This window comes from Gossypium hirsutum, chromosome D01, assembly GCF_007990345.1.
Source record: "Gossypium hirsutum isolate 1008001.06 chromosome D01, Gossypium_hirsutum_v2.1, whole genome shotgun sequence".
Taxonomy (NCBI): domain Eukaryota; kingdom Viridiplantae; phylum Streptophyta; class Magnoliopsida; order Malvales; family Malvaceae; genus Gossypium; species Gossypium hirsutum.
This window is the reverse complement of record NC_053437.1, coordinates 33,660,830-33,676,517: the sequence shown is the minus strand read 5'-3', so window position 1 is coordinate 33,676,517 and position 15,688 is coordinate 33,660,830. Positions and strand designations below refer to the sequence as shown.

The following is a 15,688-nucleotide window of genomic DNA, read 5'->3' as shown; positions in this document are numbered from 1 at the left end:
ATGGACATGGGCATAAAGTTGATGCTTGCACCCAAATCACGTAGTGTCTTACCACAATAAGTTGTTCCAGTATTGTAAGGTATGGTAAAACATCTAGGGTCCTTCACCTTTGGGGGTAGTTTATTTTGAAGGTATGCACTGCATTCCTTTGTTAGAGCTACCTCTCAAATTCTTCAAGTCTCAGTTTCTTGGACAGGATATCCTTCATGAATTTGAAGTAATTAGGCATCTACTTAAGTACTTCTACGAACAGAATGTTGATATGAAGTTGCTTGAGTACATTTAAAATTTCTTGAATTGGACTTCCTATTTCTGCTTTTGAAGTCTTTGAGGGTAAGGTGGTGGAGGATTTTTAACTTGAACTGGTTGATTCATCTTTTATGGCAATTCTACATCTAACCAAGTTGTTAGTTTATCAGAATTAACTGGGTTAGAAGTTACCTTATTAGATTTTGCAGGTTCTAATTTTGCTGAAGCTAGAATTTCAACATTTGGTTGAACTTCCATTGAATGTTAAGTATAAGCTGGCTCTTCTTCAATTACGATAGCGTTGGGCTTTAATGTCTTTCCACTCCTTAATATCAATGCTTTACAATGCTCTTTCCCTAAATTTCTTAGATTTTTCGTATCACTAAATAGAACACCTTGTTGTCGGTTCTTAAGTTCAGTAGCAAGTTGACCCACTTGATTCTCCAAATTCCTTAAAGTGGCGTCACTCGTTGCCATATATGCCTTCAATATGTTCTCTAAGCTATTGGAAGGTTTAGCTTGAGTTGATTTATGAACTTTTTGGGTAAAAATAGGTGGCTGGGTTGGTCTTGGTTGTGCTTAACTATTACTGGTTCTAGCCCCTTTGTTACTACAAGAAAAATTAGGGTGGTTTCGCCAAGATGGGTTATAAAAATTGAATTGCAATCATTGCCTTCCCCAGTTTTGGTTTTGGTTACCATTGTAATACACAGATACATGGTTTGATGGCCATTCTTCAAATAAGTGCCCTTCTCCACAATAAACATAGGCTACAGTCTCAAATTGACTCGGTGGCTGAGCTGGGAAATTATTAAACCCATTAGTAGTCAAGATTTTAAGCATTGAGGATATTGAAGGTACCGTTATAGAACATCTCTAATTGGATGCAATGAGGGATTCTGTGATGAGGGCATCTTTGTAATAGTTCTTTAAACCCTTCTCATGCCTCATACCAGGACTCGTCATCCATCTGTTGGAAAGTAGTGATCTCGCTCCTCAACTTAGCATACTTTCTAGGTGGGAACTACTTCATAAGGAATCATTCTGCTAACTGTTGCCATATGGAAATGGAATCTGGTGGCAATGACTTCAACCAGGCTCGAGCTCTATCCCTTAGTGAATATGGGAACAACTTTAATCATAGTGCATCTTTAGGTACTCCAGCTAATTTGAAAGACTCGCTCACCTCCATAAATAACCTTAAGTGAAGGTGAGGATCTTCGGTAGGCATTCCATCGAATTAGCCCACTGCCTAAAGTATCCAGAACATGACTAGCTTCAACTCAAATTATTGTGCCTCGATTTTCGGTCTCCTAATACTCAGATTAAGCACATGAAACACTAGCACGACATACTGTCTTAGAGCTTTATCCCTATCATCTGTAATAAGGATAGGATTTTGAGCATGATTTTGAGTTGCTTGTCTTCTTCTTTGTCAAAAAGTTCTTTCAATTTTAGGATCTATGAGGAGTAAATTGATAATTCAATCAATGTAACACCCTAAACCTGACCTAGATGTTATGACCAGATCTGGCTATGTTATAGGGAATGGGATTTGAAGACAAGATTGTCGAGTTAAAACTGTTATAGTTAGTTAGCTTTTATTTAATTCAGAAAAATAAGTACTAGTTGATTTGCTTTAAAACTTGCCTCTTAGCGGAAGCATTTCTAACCAATTAATTTAGGGAAAATTGTTTCTATTTACGAAAACCTTAGTTTTTAGAAAATTCATGTTTTGTTGAGTCCATAAAGTCCTAAATTTAAATCCAACTAGTCCATAGTCCAAAAGTTACATCAAAAACCCCAAATAAGTAATAAATTCTAGACATTAAAGGAAAACAGTCTAAAATTTATGTGTGGCCACTGTCGAGTCCTCCGCTGCACTGACCCGTCAAGTCTGAGGATTACCTGTACAGATTAAACAGAAAATGGGTGAGTTTTTGCAAACTTAGTGTGTAATCCCCACAGAAAACATGCTTACAGATATTCAATAGCATTCAGTTAAATACAGTCTGGGGCTGGGCCTTAGCCCGTTTAGATACAGCCTCAGAAATACATTAGGGCCTTGGCCCATATCAGATACAAAATATAGATACAGTAAATCAGAATCCTACCATCTCCGTCCAACCCTACACACCATGTAGGGATTTAATCAACCCGTCCATCCCTACACACCATGTTGCACCAAAATGCGGCACATAATCAGAAGATTGCTGCTGAGCTGCCAGATAATAGGCTTAATGTCCTTTTAGATACTTCTTCCAAATATCATCAACCCACCCCGATGCAATGCAATCATGCAAAATATGTCATGCCATTATGCAATTAATAGTACATACATTCAAATATCATAACTCATGCTCGGTATAGAAATTAGATAGACAGATCACACATATAGAGGTCTAAGTAAAGCTTACCGACCCTACAGTAGGTCCTCAATCGACTTGGGTGACTGTGCAACCTTATAGAACTTTTTAGAAAAATGGGGTCACACACCCATGTGGCCTGCCCGTGTGGGGCCAAACGGACGTGTGGCCCACTCTGCCCAAATTATCCTTGGCCGCGTGATCCATTTTTAATGTAACCCGTGCTAGCTATATATTCATATATGTTTTCACTATTTACTTATATGTTCCTTCAAAGCTGTCTACTTGGGTCACTGTTACAAAATTATTTATATCTTGAGCTACAGAATTCCAAATTAAGGTCCGCTTGATGTCTTTGAAACTAGACTCAAATAAATTTCTACCATAAAATTTTTAGAATTTTTGGTTCAACTAATAAGTACAGTAAAATCTTCAATCTTACCCCTATTCTGCTGTTTGATAGCTTCGACATTTCTTTACGAAAAATTAATTATCTCTTAGTAAAAAATTTGGGTGACGTCACCATTTGTTTCTATTGAAAATAGACTCATTAATAATTTAAACGTGTAAATTTTAACCCCTAATTATTTTTCTCTAAGTTTTGATGATTTTCCAAATCAAAACAAGGGAACCCAAATTCATTTTTACCTTGTCTCACAAAACTTATTATCTCTCACAATTTACAATTCCATTACTTACACCGTTTCTTTTATGAGAAACTAAACTCAACAAGATTTAATTCCATATTTTTTTCATCCTCTAATTCGATTTCCAAAATTTATGGTGATTTTTCAAATTAGCATACTGTTGCTGTCCAAACAGCAAGCAATTTTGACTTTTCACCGAATCCCATTTTCTACATTTCGGTTACACACCTGGTTTTATTTTATGCTAAAACAGTCTCCGAGCACTCCAATGCCTATAATTGAAAAAGTAACACTAATTTAATCTCACATAATGTGATCCTAAATTGAACTTGTATCAAGGTTTTAACCCATAAGTGACTAAACCTTACCTTCAACTGATGAACAGTAATTCCCACACAAACTAAGACTTCGATTGGTGATTACGAGCCCTTGAATCCTCCCCTAATTGGCATAAACAAAACACTTCAGAAGAAAGTTAACAAACGGAGACAAATCACTTATGTAACACCCCAAACTCAGCCTAAACGCTATGGTCATATCTGGTGTGTCACATTAAAGTGTCTCTAAAAAATTTGGCTTGTTGACAAACTTGTTTCTTAGTTTTGGAAACCCCTTATTAATATCAAACAGAGCACTTTTTCATATGCTTGCCTTGTTAACTACTTTTTGTTATACTAAGTTGATTTAAAGTGCGGAAGCATTTTGAAAATTCTAATATTTAAAGCTCGTGTATTTGCAAACAGTAATAATTTGAAAATCCATTTTCAAATATCTACTAGTATAAAAATATGAAAGTAAAAACCCAATTAAAATTTAAAACCAAATAAAAGGCCTTATTACAAAAACAAAACATAACTTATTAATTAGAATAAAATTAAAAGCTAAAGTGAACAACAATGATTGTGTGGCCACCTCCGAGTCCCTTGTAGCACCGAACCGCCTATGGCTGAGGATTACCTGCATAGTTAAAAGAGAGGGTGAGTTTAGGAAAACTCAGTTTGTAATCCTCTACCAAACAATCAGCATGCAACATCCAGAATCAGTCTGGGCTTGATCCCTATACAGTAGTAGTGTGTGGGCCATAACCCAATATAGTAACAGAGTGTGGGCCTTAACCCAATACAGTAATAGTGCAAATGCAGTAATGCAACCCACCCCAATCCAGCCAACACACCATTCCGTACCACCAACACAACATGTGGGGATAAAATCGACCGACCCAGCCAGCACACCAATATCGCAGTAAAGCTACCAGTAATTGTAACGGAGAAAAGCTGCCAATAACAGTAATGCAGCAGAGCTGCCAATATCAGTAACGCAGCAAAGCTACCAATAATAGTATTTGTGGCAAAGCCACTAATATGGTATACTTCCCCTATATCAGAATCCCAACCCCATACAGTATGTCATGTCATAGATCATGCATGTATGCAATATGTCATACTCGTAACAATCATATAAATATCATAAAGCAAAACGGTCAAACATAGCATAAGGCCATAAAAATCATTTCATCTCCTAGGGGTATAACAGTTATTTTACCATATAGGGGTATTTCGATAACTTTACCTATCGATGGTATTTCGGTCATTTTACCCTTCAGGGGTATTTTAGTAATTTTACCCATTAGGGTATTTCGATAATTTTACCCATCGAGGGTCTTTTGGTCATTTTACCCTTCGAGGGTATTTTAGTCATTTTACCCTTCAGGGGTATTTTGGTAATTTTACCCATCGAGGGTATTTCGGTAATTTTACCCATCAAGGGTAGTTTAGTAATTTTACCCATTAAGGGTATTTCAGTAATTTTAGAGGCCTATTTCAGCCTAAGCCCATGATAATGCTCATGGGGCCCTCTACAGTCGCACACCAGGTTTCGTGGCCTCGGTTTACCACTCGACCATTCGCACACCCTTACGGTCTTAGCGCTGTCTTTTTCGGCTTTTCGGCTTTTGCCGATTTGCAGTTGAAAGAGAGTGTGATTACACACCTGATTACGAGAAGAGCGCAACCTCCACGTACCCAACCTAGATTCAACATAATCCAACATCAGTCCTTTAACTGTTAGGGTGAGACACCCTCTTTTACAAGACACAACCTAAAAACCACTATCTTTACCTTGCTTGTTTGAGGGCAACCCTACTATTCCAAACCGCTAACCCAAATGTGATCACACGCTACAACGATAATCTGCACGACAAAAATGACTTTCATAAACTAAACTAGGCCATAATAGTGGCCAGGAGGGGTATTCGGCTTAAAGATAAAGATTGGAAAGGAACCGATTAAAACAAAAACTGAGGCGCATCACTACTTACCAATAATCTGCAATACTTGCAGCACTGGAATAGCAACAGTGGAAAAAAGAAGATCAGCTCAGGAAGTGATCGGACAGAAGAGTACAATCAACTAAACCCCATACAAAGAAATGAGATAGTTCTCAGTTCAAAAGGAAAAATAAAATAATACCAGATAAGAATCAAAACAGAGAGAGAAAGGAGAACATTCAGTCAAAGAAAAAGAGGAGGGGAGGAATGAAATTCAGCCAAGAGGGAGATGGAAAGGGAAAAAAGAAAAGAAGGTTTGGTAGCAAAAAGGAGAGGGGAGAAGGGAGGGTTATTCGGCCAACAGAGAGAAGAGGAAATGAGAAAATAGAATAGAAAAATGTACAAACTCGAGAAGAAACTTGCCAAAAACAATAGCTGCAATATGGAATTGACCAGAACCAAACAAGTAGAGAAAACAACACAAGACTCCAATTGCACAAAATGTCAAAAGCCAAATTCGGCACTAGCAATCCCCCTAGCCGAAATTCCTAGAGTGCCAATGTAATACCCAAAAAAAATTACTACAGTAAGAAAGTAAGATAATATTCCTGATATAGTAAAATAAGGAAATAAAGTGATAAAAAAGGGTAATTTTGAGTTATGTCAACATTGAGAAGTATATTATGACATATTAATTCAAGAAATGATTAAATCGCAAAAGTGAGAAAAGTTTTGTGGCCCAAGAGTAAATACTCAAAATTTAAGGGGTTAAGTGTAAATATGAAAAATTTGAAGGACCAATAGTGCAAATATTGTAAGGGTAGAATAATCTAGAAACCAAGGAAAATAGATGAATTAGGACGAAATTGAAAAGGTGAAGAATTTTGAGGGACTAAATCTTAATTTTACCAAATTAAGTGACGACTCAAGGATGGAAATTTAAAAGAACATAAAGGGCAAAATGGTCAATTAGAAGATAGAGAAATCATTGATGTTGGTGATATTTTAGATTAATTAATTAAATAAATATTAGTTTATTAATATTTTAATTTGATTTTTAAATGATATTTTATTATTTTATTATTAATTTGTTTAGTATATATATATGGAATGAAAGATGAAAAGCAACCAACCCATCATCTTCCATGCATCCAACGTGAGGAGAAGAGAGAAATAAGGAAAGTTTTGCTTTCTTTACAATTTGGTCCTTCCTCCAAAAACTTACCATTTTCACCTAGAAATCAAAAGAATTTCCATATCCATCAAGAGAGAAAGATAACAAGGAGACTAAGGGGAGCTAGAATATCAAGTTGGATTCAAGAAATTGAAGCTGGAGGAGAGAGAAAATCAAGTTAAGAACATTGAGATTTTAATATATTTTTAAGTTTGATATTATTGAAATAGCATGGAAAAGATGTTATAGTAGAGTTTTCTTATATAAAGTCTTATGTTCTTGATATATTAGTGAAGAGAAATAAGTAAAAGTGATGGGAATATTATAGAGAAAGGCAATAAGGAAGTTATAAACTTAGTAATTAACATTTTGCACGAAAACAACTTTGGACACCAGTAGTAGGTTAATTTTGAAAAATCACCATAAATTGTGGAAATGAAATTAGAGGATGAAAAAAATATGGAATTAAAGCTTACTGAGACTAGTTTCTCATAGAAGAAACTGTGTAAGTAATGGAATTGTAAATCATGAGATATAATAGATTTTGTGAGACAAGGTCAGAATGATTTCTTGTTCCCCTGTTCTGACTTTGGAAAATCATAAAAAATTGTACCAAAATAATTATGGGTTATAATTTATATGTTTAAATTTCTTAAAGATTCTATTTTCAATATAAATAAACAAGGATATCATCCAATTTTTGGATAAGGAGATAATTAAGTTTTAGTGAAGAAGGGTTGGAACTATCAGACAGTAGAACATAGGTGACTTTGAAGAATAAACTGTACTTATTGGCTACACCAAAAATTTTGAAAATTTTATGGTAAGAAGATATGTGAGTCTAGTTTCGGGAAAATTAACGGATCTCAATTTGGATTTCTGTAGCTCAAGATATAAATAATTTAGTGACTATGACTCAAGTGGACAGCTTTGAATGAATATATAAATAAATGGTGAAATTATAGATAATGTTACATATAAGCGTGTTATATACATTAAGGATGTGGAATGGAGAGGAGGAGGAGGAAAATATATTATTATTCAACTAGCATGAGTTTTCATTAAAAATGACCAAAATACAAGTTTTAGGTTCAGGGACTAAATTGAACAAATGTGAAACTTTAAGGGTAAATTTGTAAAAATGTCAAAAAGTGACCAAATTGCATGAAATGAATTGTTTTATTATTTAAAGTAGTAAATTGAATGAAATATTAATTTAGATCAAGATTGGGTGGAAATTCGAGAAAAATAGAAATTTTCCAAAATGTCCGTGAATTTTGCTATTTCTGCAATTTAGCCTGGTAAGTTCGTATGAACTATATTTTGTATAATTTTAATATGAGTGAATGCTATTTGGTAATGAATATTATATATGTGCGTGTTTTATTATTGGAATTGAATTATTAATTGTAATAGGTATAATTATTAGATGTTTTGAAATGATTATCAGAAGCTCGATTGGGTTGGAAGCTTGTTGGAGATATATCACATTATTCATTGGTTCTATTGGTAATTTTAGATGATTTGATTCTGGTTATAATGACTTGTATAAGTTAAATTGGTTAATGTTAGCTCATAAAATTTTTGATTTTGATTGGTTATAAATATGAATGCTTGATGAAATGAATTGTCTCAAAATTAATTTGTAAACTCCGGTAATGCTCTATAACCCTATCCTGGAGAAGGATACGGGTTAGGGGTGTTACAGCCAAAGTCCAATTTTAGCACAACTCTTCCTCTCAACAACTCCTCAATTTTCTCCACAAATCTCTCCCCTTATCACTCTACCCGATTTCTCCTCAACTCCGTCTATGACCAGTTCAAACTTCCTTCGGCAGTATTTCACTCCAACTCTACCACATACACGGCTCAAGAAGCAAAATAAATACTCCATTGTGCAACCCAAGACTTGAACCTCAAACCTCACAGTTACACAAGACACCATCTTGCCACTAGACCACAAGCTCTTTTTGTGTCATAAAATAGACACTAATATTTATAAGGCCTACACGCCACTGTCCAGATTCAATTAAGAGCAAAACCAAAAATTCTGCAGAAGCCAAGACTTGAACCCCTAACTTCTCAGACAGTTCCAAACATTCCTAAATCACTTAACTACTGAAGCAAACATTCATTTATGTCACTTTCTTGCACAACTAAATATTTATACGCAGTCTTCTAAATGTTCCCTTGTTCAAAATCTATTTCTTCTAGGCCCAAAATTTGGGGTGTTACAACTTATCTAAAACTTGCCGAATGATTGCAGAAAAAAGTAGAGCAACACGAGGCAGAGTGGGAAAAGAAAAATCAAGAATATGAAGGGTGAAGGAGAGCAGAAATTCAATAGCAATGGAGAGAAAAACAACAAGAGTGTGGAGGGATTTTGGGGAAAGGAAAAAAAGGAAAAAAAAATGAATAGAAGATTTGATAACCACCCCAATCCCTTATTTCTCTCCATCAAACTCCCCACTAAGTCCACTACTCAGATTTTTAGTCCATCTCAAACTCTCATGGACGCACGAGCAAAACTATTACCCACGCCAAGATTCGAACACAGGACCTCCTTCACACCAACACTCCACTTATCCACTAGACAAGCAGGCTCATTCTATTAATTATTTGCCAACTTTTACTTAAAAGTCTATTGACCAAAGATAGACTTATTCATAAAAATACAGAAAATTTGCCCAAGTCCTAGCTTGAACTTGAGACCTCCCAAACACACTCAGAACATATAACCACTAAAGTAAACAGATATTTTGTGTCACACATTCACAATACCCAAAATTAAAATTTTGGGGCGCTACAATCAATACTCATAAACACCTAAATAAACACAAAGAAATTAATTTAAACACCTAAATAAACACAGAAAAATTAACTAAGTTAAAATTGAACAGAAAAAATAAACCAAAATGCAAAATTAACAAATTCACAAATAATGACTTTTAAAAATGTCCCTGGCAACGACGCCAAAAACTTGGAACGACGAAAATGTGCAAGTGTCCGCAATCGTTAATAAGTAAGAAAGTGACAAGTAAATGTCGAGTTGTCGTACCCAAAGGGACTGTGAAAGAAAAATATTTATGAAATGTAAATCAAACACTTTGGTGATGAGAAAAATATGTTGTTTTGATGAAGTGATTTAAAAACTAAAAATTAACTAAATAATAAAAATAAAAAGTAAAAATTTCAATGCACGATTTCAAGAAGACGAGTTTTAATCAATGTGACATAATTGTGCTAGATCAATTAAGTTCCTTAACTTAGAATTACTAAACTCATGTTGTTACGAATATTTTTACGGCAACTTGGTAATTTGCTAACTATTGCATATACATACTTACTAAATTAACAAATCACTTGAAAATTTCTCAATGTCAATTCAAACAATTAATCAACCTTCGTAGGCACATACTATTGCATATACATACTTACTAAATTAACAAATCACTTGAAAATTTCTCAATGCTAATTCAAACAATTAATCAACCTTCATAGGCACATATAAGATTAAGTGAGGTAACAATATATTTCTATATTCGAATAGTTTAATCACAATAATCTTTGAAAATTATGAAAGACTAATGTATCATTTAATACTGTCACTAATTTAACCCTCAGCTACCTTAGAATATTAGACATGTACCAATTAAATAGTTTGTCAATTAATTACAATTTCAATATGTTTAATAATTAATTCATTTATTACCTTACATTTTGTGGTGCAAGTATACATAAACATGGTTTTCTTTAATTAAAAAACTTACAAAGGCCTATAACAACACAAACATGATTTTAATAATTTAAGGGGACAAAATGCATTCATTCTAACAGGAATTAAATTTCAATCATTTTAATTAGAACAAGAATAACAACACAACAATCATTCATATTCATAATCACAACATAAATAAGAAAATTAAAGAGAATGGAACTAGGAAGCAAATCCAGTGTTTCTTTGAAGTTAGACTAGTGCGATCCTCTTCTTCTCTGCTCCTTCTGTTGAACCAAGGCCTCTATGAATAATTGAATGTTGCTATTCCAAGGTAGAAGAAGGCTATTTTTTTCAAGAGGGAAATTGGAAAGGGAAATTGCAAAACAAAGATGGGAATGGAAGAGAGAAAAACAAGTGAAAGAGAGTGATGGTGTGGGAAATGAATGGTGTGTTGAATGAGGTAGAAAAGGTGGGTATTTATAGGTGTGAATGGCTGCTAAATTTGAATGTTTCAAACTTTGTTAAATTTAGCTTGGGGAAAATCTTCAAAGGCACAAAAAGTGGAGGGGCTTGAGTGGAGTTTAAGGAAACTTTGAGGGATGTTTTGCAAACATAAAAACCAGAAAAATTAAGGTGACTGGGTCAGCTTGTTAGATGATTTTAGCCTACCAATTTTCTTTTTGGATCAATCTAATATGCTTAGTAGACTGGGTCACTTTCTCCTTCAGGCTTTATATTAATTTTTAACCCAATTAACTTTGGATAAAAATTAAATATAAAGCACATAAAATAATCATAATTTGGACCATCCTTGGCTGGAAAAATATTCAGCCTTACTCTTGGTTCACTTGATGCAAAAATTTCCCAACGGTTCAAGCCTTTCGAGGTGTCTACCGAGCCAATTTTCACCTTTTGTGCAAAACTGTCAAAAATAAACTAAATTTGTGAAAATTTATTATAAAAACAATTAAAATTAAATATTTTAGTAATTTAAGTGGAAATTAATTATTTAAAAATTAAAGTGTGAATTTTGACAAAATTTACTACAAAACTGCATGAATTAGAGCTCAAAATGTGCTAAAAAAGTCTATATATTTTTGTGTTCCCTACAATCTTTTCTCGTTTAAAAATTTACTTCTGTTTCAAAGGTTTGATTCAACAAAGGTAGTGCATAAAATTTCTCCCCAAAAACAAGATTTTCTAAGTTTGATGTATGTTCTGGCCATAGCAAATATCTCTTTCCTTACTCAGTTCATTTGTTACCTAAACTCAAGTCTTTCTTGCTCTAAGCATACTTGTATAAACGTACTTACACTCGTTATTTTTTTTGAGTTGAATATATATTAGTATATTAGGGGATTTAGCATGTCACGAAATTCTTTCACTTGATAATCACATTGGAGCATACACCGAATTATCTAGTACTCTATCATGTAACAATTTAAACAGAAATCACTTTTGAAGAAGCTAAGGCTTTTGACTTAGAAGATGGATGGAGCAAACAACTACCTCTTTATCTATTCAGCTTGTAACTATAGTGGAGTGCCACTAATTTATTTACTTTCTATTACACACACTTACTTAAACTAACCTTTCTAGTCAACAACACGATGGAGCAAACAAAATGGTGTTGATTTATTTGAAAATTCTAAACATTAGAGTGCCCACCATCCTTTATTTAATAATGCCAAGGCAAAATTACTGAATTTGGTTTTAAAATTCCCTAAGTTCATTTAAAAAAACCTACTACAACCCGAAAAAACTGAGTATAGAACATCTCATTTTTAGAAATTAATTTTCAAGGAACCAATCCTAAGCTAAATTCACCTAATCCACTGTCACATGTTCTAGGTGTATTGAAGAATCTAAGCTCATCATCAAAAATCATAAGTATAAATTTTACTCCTCATAGGCAAACAATACGTAATAGTTACATTGTCGTGGCAAAGCAGATTCAACTAAATTAAAATGATTATACTAAAATGATCATATATGAAAATGAAAAATGCAACCTAAATGCACAACACACCCCCAAACCTAAAGGATGCATTGTCCTCAATGCATGACTAAATATATAAGAGAAAAACCAAAAGAATTTTTTTTAACAAATGCTACAACAAAAGAAATGAAATGCAAAATGCATGAAAGAGAGAATAACTTATTTGGCTTGGACTAGCATCTAGATACTTCATTTTGTCCGACGAGTGGATTTTCGGGCACTGACCTTGTATTGCCACTTCCTCTTTTTTGGGGTCGTTTCTTCCCTTTCCTTGTCAATTTCTATGAGTTCATTGATCAAAAAATCAATGTCACGGTCCTGTGTAATGAAGGGAGCTGGTGGCGACGGTTAAGCAGGTTCCTTAGCCTTGGTGCTAGTGGTAGTGGTAGCAGTATCATCTTTTTCTCCTTCTTCTTCCTACTCAAGAGTTAGGGATGTTGTCTTCTCGAGCTCTTCAGCATTAGTTTGAGTAGGTGCCACAGTAGCAAGTTAATTGGGCACTTTAGTAGCACTTGAGTGGGTGCCTCGGTAGCATCATCAAAAGGTAGGAAGATGGTTGGGAAGATAGGAAATTTTGGCATTTACTTCGTAAAATTCTTTTACAGGGATGCTGTTGCTGGGCTTATGCCAGCTCCTCAGCCAAACAAAACTACTAGATTTAAAAAGGGGACATCTTTTTGCTCTATGTGCTTTAGGGAGTGCACTATTTGCTATTTAAGAGAGCTACGAGAAATTGGAGGTGCTATCGTTAGAGTATACGCATCAGAGGAAGTGGTGGCATAACTCTACTGTGTTGCCCTAGTGACATCAGTGCCTTAGATATTGGCAAAGATGCTCCTCGTTAGTCCATCGTTTTTAGGGGGTGATATCCTCCTCCATATTGAGAGGGACTTCGACAATTCGACATAGGGCAGTAATCAGTGATGGGAAGTTTAAGCTAAACGCATTCTTCTTAGCACATTGCTGAACGTTTGGAAAAATGATCCTTCCAACATTAACCTTCCTCCCTTTTATAATAGAATGCAGAAAAAACATTCTTTCTTTCAAAATAGTGGTATTGTACATAGACGGCATTAGTCGGCTTCTCAGAAAATGATACCAAATTTTCCCAATGGGCTTCAACAAAGCCCTATCGACAATATAACATTCTTGGCTGAAAATAGTCCATCGTGTTCCCTCAATATATAGATCTTCCAATACATGCTTTAAACCCTCAGCAGTAATACTTTCAACAAAAGATGTGCATTCATACTTTATACCTGATCGGCTGTTTAATGTCATTGCAATAATGTGCAAGCGTACACTATTGATGCAAGTATAGTAGATAGATATGAGTCTGTTGGATATCGATCTCACGAGGATGGTTGTCTTTTGTCTATCACTGTCAGTGCAATAAATAGATAGGAATGAGATAAATTGTGAATGTAGTTGTCAAAGCAATAACTTGAAAACAATAAGATAAAATATGATACCGATAAACTAGGATCCCCAACATGAATATTCGACAGACTGCTCAGTGCTCACAAGGTATAAAAGGATAGGTGATTTTCGATGCATTAAATTGCAATGAATATCTTACCAAGCTTAACTTCTATATTTAATTAAAGACTTAAACATGCACATTAGCCACACCTTCCGATGATGGCAATGGAACACTATTAACAACAAGTGGATTAAATTCCTATAATCCTCAAGCAACTCCGTTGTCATGCTTGTTAGCTTGAACTGTCACTGCACCTTCCAGTGTCAGTGTCTGTAGTAACACTTCTATACTAAAGACATTCAAACCCAAAGATTAAATAGTAGAAGCAAGATTGAATAAAATAGCATTTAACCCAGAAGCATGTGTATTTCCATGCTAACATGAAATAAAAAGTAATCACCAGTGTTTAGAAAAGAAAAGTAAATGAAACAAGTGGATAATACTATTCCTAGACAAATCAACTTGAATCTATCTATTCCCTCTTGTGTCGTACTCAGGGCTCTTCGTCAAGAGCTACTGCATCCTTTTTAGGTCGATTCACCTGTCGAAGCTTAAGCTACCATAGCCGAAAGCTTCAAGGGATAGGTTGAAGAAGATGATAATACCCAAAAGCTCTCTCCCTTTCTTTTTATGTGAATATTTTTTCCAAAATAGCCCAGGTGTCCTTTCATCAAAATCATGCTACCTCTGTACGTACAAGTGAGTTGTATCAGACTGGACAGTTCACGCAATTTTGTTCTTATCCGGACAATTGTGAGGTGCGGCGACAATTTTGGGTGTAATCTAAAAATACTCATGTAGCAACATTAGTATCAAAACATGACAAAATTAAGGATAAATAAGCTATGATCCACTGAGTTATAAAATATAAATTACTGAACTGAAAATGCTAAAATATGTGCTAAAGATAACTAAATGGGAACAAATTAACCAATAAGTAGGGAGAAAACATGTGTTCTTCCTAGTACTATCACACCCCTAAACTTGAGTTTTTACTTGTCCTCAACTAAAACAGAAACTAGCAAGGGTACACAAGAATTCACTAAGGCAAGTGATCTTTCTAGCAACTTGAATCACCTAAAATTCCAATGAATGATTCACATTTAGATGACAGAATATTGCATCGACAATACATAAGTATGAATGAACAAGATTGCATCTTCATCAAAAGCAGCATCATGTTTCAAATCCTAAATTCTATCTACCAATACAAAATTTATTTTACAATATACGTCTCTTTTTTTGTGAACAAGGGATATCATTGAATTACTGTACCCTTGTTCCTGAGAAGTAACGATGTAGTGCAACAAACCCCAATGGAGTACGTAATTGCACCAGCACACACTCGTGCAGCAACAGCCTTTGCCCAGATTCATTTTTCTAACGCCTGCATTGGAGTGTTCCCTCTTTAAGATTTCACAATTCACCGACTTTGGAGTGTCTCTTATTCATAACTATATATACATATGAGTAACTGTAAAAAGCAGATTTATTCAAGATTCAAGGAATGCTACTAGTCATCCATTACTAATGCAACCTAAATCATTTATCAAAGAATTGAACATACAACATTCAGTCAAATTTATTCGACTCATTCATTGATATTTGGAAACATGAAAATTTATGTGTTTTTACATGCCATTTTTAACTTAAAATCATGCTATTTCGGTTAAATTCTTGTCGTAAAATAATTAAATATTATAAAATAATTAAATCATGTTAAAAATATGAACATGATGAATTTTAATTAATTTTGATTAATTTTGACTATTTTCGACAGATTCTC

At 34.4% G+C, this 15,688-nt stretch overlaps 1 non-coding gene across 1 annotated transcript; it reads left to right on the top strand.

The window, feature by feature from the left end:
• Nucleotides 1-1,145: 1,145 nt before the first annotated feature.
• LOC121214155 (small nucleolar RNA R71) lies at nt 1,146-1,252 on the top strand. The gene has a single exon (XR_005909741.1). It is a non-coding gene; the product is annotated as a small nucleolar RNA R71 (small nucleolar RNA).
• The last annotated feature ends 14,436 nt before the right edge of the window (nt 1,253-15,688 follow it).